We start from the raw sequence: 6,000 nt of genomic DNA, 5'->3' as shown, positions 1-6,000 counted from the left end.
CTCTATAAATATTGTTAATATAGTTTTAGTAGTTGTTATTGTTGTTATTGGTTGAATGACAACAATGTAATATTTCCATTATAGGTGATTGGTTATTGGCAGGTGGTGCAGCTATAAAATAGTTGTATTCTACCAAAAACTTACCCAGAAAACTAACCACCTACCGACCGAAGTCAGTCAGAAATGTTCAATTGAATTTTCCAGAAATTTAAATTTACCGACCGGCTTCGGTTAGAATTTTTTATTTTAAATTTTAAATATTTTAATAATACCGACCTACTTCGGTCGGAATTTTTGATTTTAGATTTTAAATATTTTAATATTAATAATCGAGTTCGTCGAAATGAACAATATTTAAAAAAAAATAATTAAAATTTCTACCGAAGTCAGTCGCTAATTTAAAAATAATTAAAAATTATTTTCAAGAATACCGACCGAATTCGGTCGGTAAAATCTATTTTTTTAATATTATCTTTATCAAAGTGTGTTGAAAATTACCGACCGACTTCGGTTGGAAATATCGACCGTCTGCGGTCACTTCGCATTAGCGATTATTATTTTTTCGACGAATTGAAATCGGTCGGTTTTTGTTCAATTCCAACTGATTTCGATCGCTTTTTCTGGACGCTTTTTGCCAGCTTTCTAGTAGTGTTAGGAGACTTAATCAATCTAATTGTATGAGCATTTAAATCATGGTTAAATTAATCTTCAGTTTCTCTTAACACTTTAATAGTGAAAGAAAAAAAAACAAAAGGTGAGTTTTGTTGATTATCACTGGTATTGTTTGTTTGTGTCACACCACTAAAACACCTTTGTTGAATAAGACTATTTTTTACGCCAAAATAAGAACATGGTCGCGAACAAGTTATCATCTTCCCAACGTTGTTTAATTAACTTACAAACTACAAGAATATTTACATTATTAGTAGAATTGAATGTATTATATAAAGTAATATTCTTTATTTTATATCCTTTATAGTAGTGACTTATAGTTATGTTAAGAATTTTACAATGTCATTTCATAAAAGTTACGTTAAACTCCAGGATTTATGTCTTTTGTTTTCTCAAATTACTTTGTTAAACCATTGTGCACACATAGGAATGGCCCAATTGTTTCTTTTCAAGTCAGATCAAATCACTCACACGGTGGTTATTGGGAACCGGCATAAACATTTGTGCTGGAGTTTATACATACAAAATCAAATAGTAACAGGTAAATCTTTATGTTAAAGTATTAGGAGTAGTTGATTATTCATAAACTAATTAACTAACTTGTCATGATAAATTGAATTACACTAATGTTAAAGACATTTTTATAACGTTGATGAGGAACTAATATGCAATTGGAGTTGGACTGACTAGAGGAACTAAACGAATTGGACCGAAATTGTTTGCTTATTTCACAAACCCGACCCAAAATAATTGGATATGGTTTTGCTTGAGGGTTTGGCATGGCTTCCAGGTTGAACACACGGATATGGTGCAAGAAAAGCAGAAAAATTGGAACTCCAGAGTAGAGGTGGCAAAATGGTTAAAAGAAAATAATTATCAATCCATATTATTCATAAAAAAATGAGTTGGATAATGAACCATTTATAAACGGGTCGAATATGGATAAAGAACCATATTATCTACTTAGAAAATGGTTAACCAAATGGATAACTAATGTGTTTAACTTTTATATTTGTAAAGCCTCAAATTGGGGTTCCTCAAGTTTGGAAGACTAGAAATTCTCTCAAAAGTGATCATATTTAAGAAGCCATGGATAATATGAATGTCCATATTATTCGCCGGATAAACCCGTTTTTTATCCGTCTCAAATACAGCTCGGATCGGATAATTTATCCGTTTTTTTAAATTATCCGTTTTGACCCGCTCATATCCGACCTGCCCCTCACCGCCCGTTTGCCACTCCTGCTCTAGAGCATAGATAATAATCAGTTCAGCACCATGGTTGATCCAAAATTCCCAATATATACTTGATTTACGACCCCAGTGTTCAATACTTGTCAGAGTACAAAGTAGATATTGCATTTTGCTTAGTCTTAAGTACCGTAAACCCTCTCCATAATAATTCCGTTTGTTCCGATATTTTTTAACTTTTATAGTGAATGATTGTTATACACCTATAATAGCATTTGAGGTTTAAACATTTGTTGGCCATTATATATAAGATTTATCCAACAATCAACTATTTTTCCTTTTCCAAAGTTACATATAAAATATAAGAAAATTATTCAAATTTAGAATTTCAAAAGATTTGCATTTTTCACTTGTTAAATATTGAAGAAAACTAATATATTATTAATAAATTTATAACTAAACGTATAAAGATTTAAACTCTAAGGCATACATTTTAAAGCTATTATTAGGAAAATAAATTCTTTCAAGATTAATGGAAGAACTTTGTAATTTATAGCTTGTTTCGTAGATTTCATTATGTTACTAGCGATATAACGCTTGAATTAGCGAAGATTTGTGCTTAGATTTTTAGCAAAAAGGTATCCAATAGTTTTTTCTTGAAGACAATCTACGAGCTTAATAGCTAAATCTTCTATCTAAATATCTTTTGGCATTTGTCCAATGGAAAAGATATCATGTGCAAATCTTGAAATCTTATGTCTTATGCAAAATAGAAGCTTTGTTCAATAGAAAAGATTGTGCGCATAGTTTTAGAATTTTTATTACTAACCTTAAAATTCTATATGGTTGTTATAGATGAGTAATTTTACAAAGATCGTTCTGCTATAAATATGGTTGTTGTTGTTATAGGTAAAAAGTTGTTATAAAGAGGTAAAATATAACTGAAATAATCGATTTTGAGGACAACTTGACTTTTATCCATGTTAACTGATTGTATTGCATTTTGGACAGTTTGTGTTTTGTACGATGGTCAAAGACTCAAAGGCATGTAAATCAATTCAAACATCTCCAAAATAAGATTTAATAAATACGGGATTGCTGTTTTATATTGGGAATTTGATACAAATTCATTTATTCGAGGGTAAAAATTACTACAGTTTCAAACAAGTACCATACATATGAATTTCTTATTTCCACTATTCTCACTCATACCTGTTGTTTCAAGATGAACGGATGTCAAAAAAGTTTTCAAATAATGAGCAATTTTGTGCGTTAGAGAGAATTAGTTGAGACTAATTTACTTTATATGAGGCTTGGACCAGCATCAATTTTCTTGAGCGTGCAACTACTTTAATTTTGACAGCTGACAGAATTGTCTTGTCATTTGCTGAGGTCTGGAGAATTTGCATTGTGACTCATCGGAATGGTGATATTGTCAACCGCATTCGGGATCTCTTGATTAGAAACTTGGTGGTCTATATTGCCAATATCCACATGTAGGCAAATTCAGTAGCTGATGGTTTAGTCAATTGAGCCTTTAGTCCAAGAGTTTTGTTTTGAATAACATGCACTCGTGTTTTCTAGTATTTCTTTACATGTTGCGGGAGATATTGTTGTTGGGATGAAATAAACAATCCCGTCCAGGAATAATATCCACAACAAATAATAATAACACAAGAGAGTAACAATGACACCAAATATTTTAGCGGGATAAAGTACAATATCCGAGTGTAACAATATTACCACTATAATATTACAACTCAGTAGTGTCAAGAGACTACTATAACTTTGAAAGAAATAACACTCTTTATATAAAACACTTCACTACAATATTACCACCATTCACTAGTTATCTCACAGACAACAATCTGTGGATTACTCTCTCTAATTTCTATTGTTTCTCTCTTATTTTGGTGTGTTTTAAAGGAGAAATGAAGCCTGCTATTTATAGGCACATTTTCACCAACCAAACCAATTTGATTGGTTAATCAATGTGCAAATTCCAGCAGCCCAATCTTGAAAAATCTGAAGTTTTTTTTTCTTCCGTCCATCACTCCTCTTCCTTTTATTCAATGTAGTAGGTGAGTCAATCACTCCTATTTCTTTTTATTTTATTCAATATAGTAGGTATGGACTCCACAAATCTCTCCCTTAATTTTGATTTTTCTTCTTCATTCCAAGTCTTGATCTCAATCTTTGAAAATCTTCAAACTTGAGAGCCTTTGTGAAGGTATCTGCAACTTGATTATGAGACTTCACATATTTGAGCTCGACTTCCTTCTTCGCAATGCATTCTCTGATGAAGTGATACTTTGTATCTATATGCTTACTTCGATCATGATACACTGGATTCTTTGCGAGTACCTGCGCTGATTTGTTATCAATACAAATCTCTGTAGCTTCCATTTGTGGCAAATTAAGCTCCTTCAATAATCTCCTTAGCCAAATAGCATGACAGGTACATGATGTTGCTGCTATATATTCGGCTTCACAAGTCGAGAGAGTAACAATGGACTGTTTCTTTGAACTCCAAGAAATAACAGAATCACCCAAGAAAAATACAAAACCAGTTGTACTTTTTCTATCATCAATATCTCCCGCATAATCACTATCACAAAATCTCATAAGACTGAAATCACTAGAAGAAGAATAAAATAGCCCAAAGTCAATCGTACCTTTTAGGTAGCGAAGAATTCTTCTAGTGACCTTCAAGTGAGTAGAGGTAGGAGCCTCTATGAACCGGCTAACTACTCCAACTGCAAAGAGTATATCTGGCCTGGTACAAGTCAAGTACCTCAAACTTCCCACTAGACTTTTGAAGAATGTGGGATCCACTTTTTCTCCTTCATCAAACTGGGACAATTTTGTCCCAATTTCCATCAGTGTGTTCACGGGGTTGCAATCGAGCATGTTGAATTTCTTCAATATCTCCTTTGTATAGCTTTCTTGAGAGATAAAAATTCCATCATCCATCTGTTTCACTTCTAGGCCCAAGTAGTATGACATGAGCCCTACATCTGTCATCTCAAACTCACGGGACATATCTTTCTTGAAAGCTTCAAACAAGCTTGGGTTATTACTCGTGAAAATAAGATCATCAACATAAAGACAAACAAGTAAGATATCTCCATTAGTATGAACTTTAAGGTAAAGAGCATATTCATGGAGACAACGAGTATACCCATTGTCTTGAAAATATTTGTCGATGCAATTATTCCATGCTCGCGGGGCTTGCTTTAATCCATATAAAACTTTCTTTAACCGCAACACTTTATCTTCATGGTTTTTGACCACGAAGCCCAATGGTTGTTCAACATAGACTTCTTCTTCAAGATAGCCATTCAAGAAGGCTGACTTGACATCTAGTTGATGTATTTTCCACTTCATTTGTGCCGCCAAAGAGATCAGCAAATGAATCGTCTCCATGCGGGCAACAGGTGCATAGACTTCTTCATAGTCAATGCCTTGCCTTTGCTTGTAGCCTTTAGCCACAAGTCGTGCCTTGTATTTCTCCACATTTCCATCAGCATTCTTCTTTATTTTGTATACCCATTTCACTCCAATTGCTCGATGACCCTTGGGAAGAGTTGTTAACTCCCAAGTGTTGTTCTTCTCTATTGACTTGATCTCCTCCTCCATGGCTTGTCTCCACCTTTTGTCTGTAACAGCTTCATCAAAGTTCATCGGTTCACTGTCAGCAAAGAGACAATATAAAAAATCAAAATTAGTAACTTCTTCAGTATCATCATAGATCTCTTGAATGCTCCTTGTCCTTTGCGGCTGTTCATTTGAACTTTCTTGAGAAGAGGGAGATGCAAAATTTGTTGGAGAAGAAGGTGGAGTTGTGTCCTGCATAGGTTCTACGGTCTCCGGTTCTTCTTCATCACCAAAGTATGGAAGAAAATCATATGAAGTTTCTTCCTCAGCTTCCCAATTCCATGGCAGTTCTTCATCAAATTCAACATCACGACTTACCACCACCTTACCGCTGCTTGGGTTGTATACTTGTAGCCTTTTGAACTCGTATCATAGCCAACAAACACATGCTTGACACTTCGATCACCAAGCTTCTCTCTCCCTTGATGTGGCACATGAGCATAGGCTATGCTCCCAAAGATTCCCAAGTGCTTGACACTT

Source organism: Nicotiana tabacum, chromosome 6, assembly GCF_000715075.1.
Source record: "Nicotiana tabacum cultivar K326 chromosome 6, ASM71507v2, whole genome shotgun sequence".
NCBI classification, from domain to species: Eukaryota; Viridiplantae; Streptophyta; class Magnoliopsida; order Solanales; family Solanaceae; genus Nicotiana; species Nicotiana tabacum.
This window is presented reverse-complemented; position numbering follows the sequence as displayed.